Source organism: Somniosus microcephalus, chromosome 12 (genome assembly GCF_052327205.1).
Source record: "Somniosus microcephalus isolate GS21.2 chromosome 12, FLI_Smic_1.0, whole genome shotgun sequence".
In the NCBI taxonomy this organism is placed as follows: domain Eukaryota; kingdom Metazoa; phylum Chordata; class Chondrichthyes; order Squaliformes; family Somniosidae; genus Somniosus; species Somniosus microcephalus.
This window is the reverse complement of record NC_140998.1, coordinates 48,863,872-48,876,638: the sequence shown is the minus strand read 5'-3', so window position 1 is coordinate 48,876,638 and position 12,767 is coordinate 48,863,872.

The window sequence follows — 12,767 nt, the reverse complement described above, 5'->3', positions numbered from 1 at the left end:
AGAGCAGGAGAGGCGGACCTGCGAGAGGTACAGAGCTCCGAGAGCGGGAGAGGCTGATTTAAACAGAGCCGAGAGCAGGAGAGGCGGACCTGCGAGAGGTACAGAGCTCCGAGCGCGGGAGAGGTTGATTTAAACAGAGCCGAGAGTGGGAGAGGCGGACCAGCGAGAGGTACAGAGCTCCGAGAGCGGGAGAGGCTGATTTAAACAGAGCCAAAAGCAGGAGAGAGAAGTAAAAAGTAATCGAAGTGTGACGTCACCAGAAAGCAGGTAAGTGATTGTTTGGTGAGTATTTCTCTCTTGCTCACTTTTTCCAAAATTAAATGTTGTGGTTTATAGTTTCTAGGTTCTCTGTTGTGTAGCGGGGACTGCTGGTAAACAAGGGCCCTTGAGTATATCATTTAATTGTAGTGTAATTGGTGGGATTGATTTGATTTAATTTAATTTGAATTAATTAAAGGGTAAGTCATGGCAGCACAGCTCGGCGCCATGGTATGCTCCTCCTGCACCATGTGGGAAATCAGGGACACCTCCTGTGTACATAAGGCGACCATGTGTGCGGGAAGTGTATCCAGTTGCAGCTACTGGCATACCGCATTGCGGCGCTGGAGCTGTGAATGGATACATACTGGAGCATTCGCGATGCTGAGGACATCATGGATATCACATTTAATGAGTTGGTCACACCACAGGTAAAGGCTGCACAGGCAGGAAGGGAATGGGTGACCGCCAGGCAGAGTAGTAGGCGCAGGCAGGTAGTGCAGGGGTCCCCTGTGGCCATCCCCCTTTCAAACAGATATACCACTTTCGATATTGTTGAGGGGGATGGCTTATCGGGGGAAGGCAGCAGCAGGCAACTTCATGGCACCATGGGTGGGTCTGCTGCACAGGACGGGAGGAAAAAGAGTGGGAGAGCTATAGTAATAGGGAATTCTATTGTAAGGGGAATAGATAGGTGTTTCTGTGGCCGCAAATGAGACACCAGGATGGTATGTTGCCTCCCTGGTGCAAGGGTCAAGGATGTCTCGGAGCGGCTGCCGAGCATTTTGGAAGGGGAGGGTGAACAGCCAGTTGTCGTGCTGCATATAGGTACCAACGATATAGGTAAAAACCGGGGTGAAGTCCTAAAAGCTGAATATAGGGAGTTAGGAGGTAAATTAAAAAACAGGACCTCAAAGATAGTAATCTCAGGATTGCTACCAGTGCCATGTGCTAGTCAGAGTAGAAATAGAGGATATTTCAGATGAATACGTGGCTAGAGGAATGGTGCAAGGGGGAGGGATTCAAATTTCTGGGACATTGGAACCGGTTCTGGGGGAGGTGGGACCAGTACAAACTGGATGGTTTGCACCTGGGCAGGACCGGGACCGATGTCCTAGGGGGAGTGTTTGCTATTGCTGTTGGGGAGGGTTTAAACTAAAATGGCAGGGGGTTTGGAACCTGTGCAGGGAGACAGAGGAAAGGGAAACAAGGATAGAAGCAAAAGACAGGAAGGAGAAAAGCAAAAGCAGCAGTCAGAGAAATCAAGGGTTTAAATCAAACATGGCCACAGTAAATAATAATTCTAAAAGGTCTAAGAGTGTTAAAAAAACAAGCCTGAAGGCTTTGTGTCTTAATGCAAGGAGCATTCGTAATAAGGTGGATGAATTAGCTGCGCAAATAGATGTAAACAGATATGATATGATTGGGATTACGGAGACATGGCTCCAGGGTGACCAAGGCTGGGAACTCAACATCCAGGGGTATTCAATATTCAGGAAAGACAGGCAAAAAGGAAAAGGAGGTGGGGTAGCATTGCTGGTTAAAGAGGAGATTAACACAATAGTAAGGAAGGATATTAGCTCTGATGATGTGGAATCTGTATGGGTAGAACTGAGAAATACCAAGGGGCAGAAAACATTAGTGGGATTTGTATACAGACCCCCAAACAGTAATGCGGAGGATGGCATTAAACGGGAAATTAGAGAAGCGTGCAATAAGGGCACAGCAGTTATCATGGGTGACTTTAATCTGCATATAGATAGGGCTAACCAAATTAGTAACAATACTGTGGAGGAGGAATTCCTGGAGTGTATACGGGATGGTTTCCTCAACCAATATGTCGAGGAACCAACTAGAGATTAGGCCATCTTAGACTGGGTATTATGTAATGAGAAAAGAATAATTAGCAATCTTGTTGTGCGAGGCCCCTTGGGGCGGAGCGATCATAATATGATAGAATTCTTCATTAAGATGGAGAGTGAAGTATTTGAATCAGAGACTAGGGTCCTGAATTTAAATAAAGGAAACTACGATGGTATGAGGCGCGAGTTGGGTAGGATTGATTGGGGAATGTTACTCAAAGAGTTGATGGTGGATAGGCAATGGCAAACATTTAAAGATCGCATGGATGAACTACAGAATTTGTTCATCCCCGTTTGGCATAAAAATAAAACAAAAAAGGTGACTCAACCGTGGGTAACAAGGGAAATTAGGGATAGCATAAGATCCAAGGAGAGGACATATAAATTGGCCAGAAAAAGCAGCAAACCTGAGGATTGGGAGCAGTTTAGGATTCATCAAAGGAGGACAAAGGGATTAATTAAGAAGGGGAAAATAGAGTATGAAAGTAAGCTTGCAGAGAACATAAAAACTGACTGTAAAAGCTTCTATAGATATGTGAAGAGAAAAAGATTGGTGAAGTCAAGCATAGGTCCCTTGCAGTCAGAATCAGGGGAATTTATCATGGGGAACAAAGAAATGGCAGACCAATTAAATACATACTTTGGTTCTGTCTTCACAAAGGAGGACACAAATAACCTCCCAGAGATGTCGGGGAACATAGGGTCTAATAAGAGGGAGCAATTGAATGAAATCAGTATTTGTAGGGAAATGGTGTTAGGGAAATTGACGGGATTGAAGGCCGATAAATCCCCAGGGCCTGATAATCTACATCCTAGGGTACTTAAGGAAGTGGCCCTAGAAATAGTAGATGCATTGCTGGTCATCTTCCAAAATTCTATAGACTCTGGAACAGTTCCCACGGATTGGAAGGTAGCTAATGTTACCCCACTATTCAAAAAAGGTGGTAGAGAGAAAACGGGGAATTATAGACCGGTAAGCCTGACATCGGTAGTGGGGAAAATACTAGAGTCCATTATAAAAGATGTAATAGCAGAGCACTTGGAAAACGGTGACAGGATCGGACAAAGTCAACATGAATTTACAAAAGGTAAATCGTGCTTGACTAATCTACTGGAATTTTTTGAGGATGTAACTGGTAGAATAGATAAGGGAGAACCAGTGAATGTGGTGTATTTGGACTTTCAGAAGGCTTTCGATAAGGTCCCGCATAAGAGATTAGCATGTAAAGTTAAGGCACATGGGATTGGGGGCAAGGTACTGACATGGAGAGAGAACTGGTTGGCAGACAGGAAGCAAAGAGTTGGAATAAACGGGTCTTTTTCCGAGTGACAGGCAGTGACTAATGGGGTACCACAGGGATTGGTCCTAGGACCCCAGCTATTCACAATATATATTAATGATCTAGACGAGGGAACTAGATGTAATATCTCCAGGTTTGCAGACGACACAAAGCTGGGTGGGCATGTGTGCTGTGAGGAGGATGCCGAGAAACTCCAGTATGATTTGGACAGGTTGGGTGATTGGGCAGATGCATGGCAGATGCAGTATAATGTGGATAAATGCGAGGTTATCCACTTTGGTGGCAAAAACAGGAAGGCAGATTATTGTCTGAATGGCAATAGATTGGGAGAAGGGGAAGTGCAACGAGACCTGGGTGTCCTTGTGCACCAGTCACTGAAAGTAAGTATGCAGGTGCAGCAGGCGGTTAAGAAGGCAAATGATATGTTGGCCTTCGTAGCGAGAGGGTTCGAGTACAGGAACAAGGATGTCTTGCTGCAGTTGTACAGGGCCTTGGTGAGACCACACCTTGAGTATTGTGTGCAGTTTTGGTCGCCCTATTTGAGGAAGGATGTTCTTGCCATGGAGGGAGTGCAGCGAAGATTCACCAGACTGATACCTGTGATGGCAGGAATGACGTATGAAGAGAGATTGGGTCGATTGGGCTTACACTCGCTGGAGTTTAGAAGAATGAGAGGGGATCTCATTGAAACTTATAAAATTCTAACAGGACTAGACAGACTAGATGCAGGAAGGATGTTCCCGATGGCGGGGGAGTCCAGAACCAGGGGTCACAGTCTAAGGATAAGGGGTAAGCCATTTAGGACAGAGATGAGGAGGAATTTCTTCACCCAGAGAGTGGTGAACCTGTGGAATTCTCTACCACAGAAGGCAGTTGAGGCCAATTCATTAAATATATTCAAGAAGGAGTTAGATATATTTCTTAAGGCTAAAGGGAATCAAGGGATATGGGGAGAAAGCAGGAACAGGGTACTGAGTTTGGATGATCAGCCATGATCTCATTGAATGGTGGAGCAGGCTCGAGGGGCCGAATGGCCTACTCCTGCTCCTATCTTCTATGTTTTATGTTTCTATGTCTTTTCAAAAGAATATATAATGTTCTGAATCACTGCAAATGTTTTATTGTTAAACAAACTGTTTTATTGTTAGAAGTATATAATTCCTCCAATACTCTCACCAGCCTCTTCCTTCTCCCAGCTAGTACATAGTAAGTTATCTCCTGCCTGCAAACTGTCCAAAAGCAGGAGGAGAAAAAAGTAGATCCTTCCTCCCCATCCTCTGAGAGGGGTGGTATAAGATGGCCCAGCTTCTGTCATTTCTACTTTATAAAGAAGAGCTTACATTTATATAGTGCTGTTCACATTCTCAGGCCGTCTCAAATCACTTCACCCCCAATAAATTCATTTTGAAGTGCAGTCACTGTTCTATAGATACACAGAGGTCAATTTGCACACAGCCAAGTCCTGTAAACAGGAAATGAAATAAATGACCAGATAATCTGTTGTTGATGTTGTTGAATGTTGGCTTGTACACTTAGAATTCCCTGCAACTAAAGGCATGGGATCTTTTAAGTCTATTTGAACAGGCCAATGGGGCCTAAGTTTAACATCTCATCCAAAAAACGGCACCACCTCCGGCAATGCAGAACCTTCTCAGTATTGCATTGAAATCTCAGCCTAGATTGTGTGCTTAAATCCTGTAGTGAGGTTCTAACCTTCAGAGGTGAGAGTGCAACCATCAATCCAACTTTAGCCTCAGGTGCTTCCTAATACCAAACTCACCCTCTTCTTCAGTCACAACAGTCTGTCAAACTCAGCACCTTGCAACAATTCTTATCGTTTGTTGTAACGCTGTTTTTCTACTGCGAGAAAACTCTGCTAAAACACCTGTATCTGAAAGTACCAAAATAGAATTAACAACAATACCTGCTAGCAATGTTAACCACTATCAGGGTCAAACAAATAATATTATTAGAGCATCATTAACTTATGAATCAAGATGAAGTGTAGTTTTCAGGCCTTCAACTAGAGGGTGAGGATAATTGAACCAGGGTATAGATGTAATTCGGTCTCCTTTTTAAAGTAATTAATTCTGTCCTTATTTTCATGTAATATTTTGATTTTATATCTTTTTTTTACAATTAAATATGAAATCGTAAGACAATTTAGGAAGCAGAGAAGTAGTTTATTGGAGCCAAGGGATTTCTCTGCAGTACAGGCTGAGGAGTTGGGAGATGTAAAACTGAGATGTTACAGCACCACCACTGGGAGGAGGTTGTAATTACAGGGTGATCCGTTTATATCGGCAGTTTCCATTATAAATGTGGACTTACAAAATTTATAATGAAAGAATTGACAGGAAGTGTACAGGCATAGGCTTTTAATATTATTGATATTTATACACATATACTGATATGTAAGAGTAACATAATTATATCAGCAAGGGATTAAATTAGTGCAATCAATAAAATCAGAGTTATATCATTAATGATAAATCATAAATCATAAACAAGTTTTGCCTCTCTGTCAATGCTCTCCTTACACTCACCAGTAGAGTCAGAGAATCATAACTGTATAATGTAGAAACAGGCCGCTTGGCCCATCAAGTCTCTGGCTGTGTTTTTCTCCATCTAAGCCACCTGGTCCAATTTCACTCACTTGCTCACTCCCCATACCCTCTAAAATGGCTCTTTTTCAAGCAATTGTCTAATTTTGAAAGAAATTATAGACTCTGTGTGATAGAATTCCACATTCTAACCATCCTCTGTGTAATTCGTTTGGTGATTATCTTAAATTTGTGACTTTCATTGCTGTCTCGCTGACCAGTTGAAACAATCTATCACTATTGCCCTGTCATACCCCTTCATAAGCTTGAAGATCTTTATCCAGTTATTCCTTAACCTTCTCAGCTCTAATGAAAAAAGCACCAACTTCTTAAGTCTTTCTTCATTAACTGTAACCTCTCATCCCTGGTAAGAACCTAGTGAGTCTACACTGCGCCTTTTCCGTTGCTCTTCTAGCCTTCCTGTAACAGGATGCTGTAAATTATATGCTTACGTTTCACTCTCCAGGTTCTGAAGCTCAATTGGTCACTGAAGACTAAGCAAAGACTTAAGGGGATCACACCTTGTGTACATTCTCACTCTGATAAAAGGAGTAGAAACCAAAACCATCCCAGACATTTTTAAGAAAATGCATTAAATACACAATGATGAGGGAATTATATTAATTCCAGCTGTTTCAAATTTCTATTTTGATTGTAATTAGCCGAAACACTATCTTTTGCTGTGCATCCATTTAGCTGTGTTTGGACAATCTAATATTTTCATGGTCTGCATCTCTTTTTCAGGGAAGTCAAAAATTAGAACCTACCTGTCATCTATACATCTGTGATGTGGTGGGTAGAAAGATGATAAGCCAGCTGCTCAGTCCATTTATAAACTCTACTGCAATAACAAAACCAAAAAGATCACAGAGCAGAGGTCACGGATCTTAGCTTTCTGTTCAACCATTGACTTCAATGACAGTTAGGTAAAGTGTACAGATGGTCAAGTTTAAAGGTAATCTTAGTGACAACAGAGACATTAAACTAGATTGCAAAGTATTATTTCACATTTTTGTGTTCATTGAAAGAAAGAACTTGGATTTATATAGTGCCTTTCATGACCTCAGGACGCCCCATAGCATTTTACAGCCAATAAAGTATTTTTGAAGTTTAGTCACTGTTACAATGAAGTGAGGAATGTCACTGCTGGGGAATGTAACTTCTGCTTTTTGACATCCAATGTCAGCATCAAATACACCCAAGTCAAGTGCAAGACAGCCATACCCAGGGCAAATCTCCCTGTCATTTTTGTCTTCAAGTTTCACATACTTCCAAGTAACTTAATATTTAACTTTAATAACAACAGAAAATGCTGGAAAAACTCAGCAGGCCAGGCAACATCCATGGAGAGAAAATAGAGTCAACGTTTCGGGTCAATCCCTTTGTCAAGACTAATATTTAACCTTTCTTTGCTAGATACAAAATGTAAGGCAGGAGACAGCCAGATTGAAAGAAATGGGAAGTTCTTTTTGATCAAGAATCATTCAAGACAGCTGCTTTGATGGCAGGGAATGTTTTAAAACCAAATTTCGGATTATCATCAGGTGTTACAAGCCGTTCTGCCAATTTGTGAAGACAATTAACATCTTGTTACCTGACTGATTCAAAGAACTTGGTTGAATTTCAATGGAAAAAAACACCCTTGTAATTCAGGAACCTTCTCATGCTCTCCACTCTATTGTTCAACTTTGCTGTTGTTATATACAAGAAGTGCTTATATATTTACAAAATGAGGATGACCATTTAAAAAGAATCTAAACTGGAAAAGCCATAGACCTTAAAAAAAAGTCAACCCTATTTGTACATAATATAATTTCTGGTTATACATATGTAGTACCATGCCTAACTTTTTGCTTCTGCATATTATTTAATTTGTAAATAATTGAATAATTGCGGAACAGTAACTTAGCATGTATAAAGTGGTCTAACAGTGTGATGCATTATGTCGTTGGACTTGAAGGAGATGTGCTGGGCATCCTACACATTCTCCATTAAGCAGCTGACCATGATTGTTAAACCATACTAACGCAAATACAGCAGCGAACGGGATTTCAGCTCATAGAAGACTGCTTGTGGAATCTGCAGTCAAGCTGTTAACACGAGGATTAGGTATTGGGAAAAAGCCTGAATTGTAACATTGCTCTGACATACACCTTCACTTTAATCTGACAACAGCACTCCTGCTGCACCAATTCCATTTCCATTTCTTGTATGAAGCATCCTGTGTGAAATTGTGAAATTGCTTGAATCTATATGCTGTGGACCAAGAAAAAAGTTGAGACTGTGCAGACGCTGTTCATGTAGAGCCCTTACAGCTGGCAGAGAAAACAACATGCAATCATTTCTGGACTGGATCTAAACCCAGGTAGAGGTAAAAGAACAATGTGCACTAATCCACTGTCATTTATACCAAGCATTATAACACACAGTAGGTTTCAGTACATTGTATTTCTCCAGTTTAGTCTGGAGTTGGTTGTAATTTGGAAAAGATAATGTGCACTTAGATGTTATGGTTATATAGCGATCATAAAACAGTGATTGGAAATCTTTTACGTTATTGCTAAACGCATGAGTTCCTGTAATGCCAAAATATTCTTATTTATATAGCAATGAAAGTGGCATTATAATGAATTGCAAAATGTAACAGTGACATGGGATGACACTTCTTTCCTTCCTTCCTAGGAAACATATTGTAGAATACATAATAGTTGACAGGAAAGACCTTTCATAAGACACCAGGTGGGAAAGACCTACAACTTATAAATGTTATCACAGTAGGCTTTTGCATTAGGGAGCCAGGTTTTATTTATTCAAAGACTTTTTCCCCAAAAATATCATCAACTCCAGACTAAAGTGGAGAGCTACTCCATAAATTTTAAATGTCTTCTGAATCAAAATCTTCAGTGATAATTCACTACAGCAAGTGTTACTGAAAGCACAGGCACTAATAAGCAAATCTTGCATGTGTTAAGAACATAAGAAATAGGAGCAGGAGTAGGCAATTCGGCCCTTTGAGCCTGCTCCGCCATTCAGTGAGATCATGGCTGATCTTCTGCCTCAACTCCATTCACCGGCCCTATCGCCATATCTCGTGATGTCCTTACTAGTCAGAAATCTATCAACTTCTGTTTTGAATATACTCAATGACTGAGCTTCCACAGCCCTCTGGGGTAGAGAATTCCAAAGATTTACCACCCTCTGTGTGAAGAAATTTCTTCCCATCTCAGTCCTGAATGGCCTACCCTTTATCCTGAGGCTGTGGCCCCTGGTTCTAGACGCCCCAGCCAAGGGAAAAATTCTCCCAGCATCCACCCTATCAAGCCCTGTAATAATTTTGTATGTTTCAATGAGATCCCCTCTCATTCTTCTGAATTCAAGAGAATACAGGCCTAGTTTACTCAATCTCTTCTCATACGACAGTCCTGCCATCTCAGGAATCAATCTCGTGAACCTTCGTTGCACTCCCTCTATGGCAAGTATATCCTTCCTTAGGTAAGGAGACCAAAATTGTACACAGTACTCCAGGTGTGGTCTCACCAAGGCCCTATATAATTGAAGTAAGACTTCTTTACTCCTGTACTCAAATCCTCTTGTAATGAAGGCCAGCATACCATTTGCCTTCCTAAAGGTTTGCTGCACCTGCACATTCACTTTCAGTGACTCATGTACAAGGACACCCAGGTCCCTTTGAGCATCTGCATTCCCCAATCTTTCACCATTTAGGAAATACTCTGCCTTTCTGTTTTTTCTACCAAAGTGGATAACTTCACATTTATCCACATTATATTCCATCTGCCATGTTCTCGCCCACTCACTGAGCCTGTCGAGATCCCCTTGAAGCCTCTTCACATCCTCTTTGCAACTGACACTGCCACCTATCTTTGTATTGGGATTTATAAGTGGGCTTATTTCACCAGTATAAGTTAAAGAGCCTCCACAATATACCATCATTGGACCACTCTATTTATTAGACTTCTATTACTGTTTAATCTTGGAGAAATATAATTTTAATTAATATTTTACATTTTTAAGCAGAGCTAATTTGTATTTGTGGAATATCATTATTGTTGATTATCACTATGGTGATGAAGCTGCAGGATCAGTTCTGCTGCCAGTGTTACTTTCATCTATTGCCCCAATGCTCAAGGGGTTGTTCAGCTTTGTGAAGAACGCAGCACAGGTGAGAGACTGCGAGTGATGTGCACGTCACAGATTTTTATATTCACTCTCGCACAATAACACACTACAGGAAACTTTGGTTTATCCGGAGGTTGTATGTCCGGAAACCTCGATCTACCGGCAGAAATCAGGAGCCGTTTTGTTAGGTTTTTTTTCTTCTCGTGGCTTTTTTTTCCAACAGTCAGGTTGTGCAAAGTCTCTCTGAAGCTGCTGCTAAACTACAGAGACGCTTCTAAGGTACAGGCCGACTGTTTAGAAGCTGTTGCTAAGCAACAGTGTTTGTTGTCAGATACGGAGATGAAAACCTCCGTATGCTTCAACATTAACGCTGGTATGTCCGGCAGTTTTGATAGATCGGCAACAGCTCGGTCCCGTCGGTGCCGGATATAACAAAGTTTCCTGTAGTTGTTCGGAAGCTTTTCAATCCTTTAGAAGCCTAGGTGAAGGGTCATTAAGGACTAAAGATCATTCATTACATGAGAAATATATTTTCTAATGAAATATTTGAAAGGCATTCTACCTGAATTAAACCAAAAATATTCACCTTAATTAAAATTCTTCACAAATTCAATACTCTGTCAAACTCTTTTAAACCATGTTGTTGTAAAGAAATTCAAATTCCTATCATTCAATATTTTCACCTCTGAATGTGTGGTGAAAATGGCAGTCTGTCCTGTTTCAAATTATAAAACATATATCTACATTGCATTATGTTTTGAATTGTTAGTAAGCCTGAGCACTGAGGTACTTAAAATGGAAACCATGTCTGCTGTTTCTAATAAAATATCCTCTGTCCTTTGTCTTGACGTGGAAGCCTAGGTATGAGTGAATATGCATTCTGTCTGAATATGCATTTTTTTTCTCTCTCCCACATGGCAGCTGTCTCTCATCCTGCCAGTACACTTCACACCTAATCTGAGCCATCTTTTGTCTCCACTGTCCTATTACCATCTCATCTGGTTTTGAATACCTCTTTACTTCTTTTGTTCTATCGCAGCCCTGCCTTCGATCTATTTTATTTCCTTTCCAGTTTTGAAAAAGGGTTAGACCCGAAACGTCAACTCTAATTTCTCTCCACGGATGTTGCCTGGCCTGCTGAGTTTTTCCAGCATTTTCTGTTGTTATTTTGCATTCTGTCTGAGTTTGACAAAGGATGTGGGGTCTCCATTGTTTATCTCTTTGCAAATGGTCCCTTATCAGGTCACGTTTGGTTGGAATGGCACCTGAGGCTCGTGTGCATAAGGAGTGGCAGCTGTGGCTCTGGAAGCTGCCCTTTTGCAGCGATCATGAATAAAGGGTGTTGGGAGAGCAGCCTGAATAGTAATCAGTTCTTTAAACCATAGAAATCTGCAAGCAGAAACAGGGCAACTGGACCATTAAGTCTGTGCTTGGTTTTTCACCTCTGAATGAGTGCCATTAGCTCTTCATTCATCGGCATTCTCAGGCCTACCAAGTTCCCTGATTTTTTTTCCTTAAATAATTTCCTCGTACCATAGTGAGGAAAACAGCCACATGGGTAGCTTGCACACTTAATTGTTTCCAAAATTTTGATTGTCAACCTAGGCTCAGTGGTAGCACTCTTGCCTGTGAGTCAGAAGGTTGTGGGTTCAGAGGCCCACTCCAGAGACATAATTTAGACTGAAAATGCAGTACTGAGGGAATGCTGCACTGTCACAAGTGCTACCTTTCAGGGGAGATGTTAAACCTAGGCCCTGGCTGCCTGCTCAGGTGGATGTGAAAGATCCCATGGCACTATTTGAAGAAGAGCTGTGGAGTTCCCATTGATTATTGTGGGACCTTGCTGTAGTTCAAACTGATGCTGTATTTGCCTACATAATAGTGGATACACTTCAGAAAGTACTTCAGTGATTGTGAAGGATGTCAGGCCATGTTGAGGATGTGAAAGCTGCAAGTTCATTTGTTCTTGTGAGGAAGCGCTACCAATATATTTTGTGGCCCAGGGGGAATTAATTCTGTAGTAAATAATAGAGGACAACATAATTATGTACGATAACACTCACATCCTTTTCTCTCCCAACCGAGTTCAGCTGCGGTCCATGTAAAGTTTAAGTGTACTTGGTGCTGCTCTTGACAAATGCATAACACTACACTTATCTAGGTTAAATACCGTATGCCAGAGTTTGGCCCATTCCCTTAATACATCTAAATCTGTTAGCAGAAATTTGTTCTCCTCTATAGTCCTAACACTCGCAGAAATCCGTCATCCGCAAACAATTTCAACACCGATAATCAGTTATTTATGAAAATAGTAAAAAGCAGTGTCCCTAACATCAATCCTTGCGGGACACCACTGATAACCAGTCCCCAGTCAAATCCACAGCCATCAATAATCATTTTCTGCCTACGGGAACGTAGCGAATTCTTAATCCATTTCAGCAACTTCCTACCAATTTGACAGGATTCTGTCTGGAAGAGTAACCTGTTGTGTGGTACCTTAAAGGCTTTCTGAAAATTGAAGTAGACAATGGGAATTTGCCGTCAAAATAACAGCAAGGCTAATGGTGCTCACCGTTCAACTTCAGGTGAGCAGATGCGTGAGATGT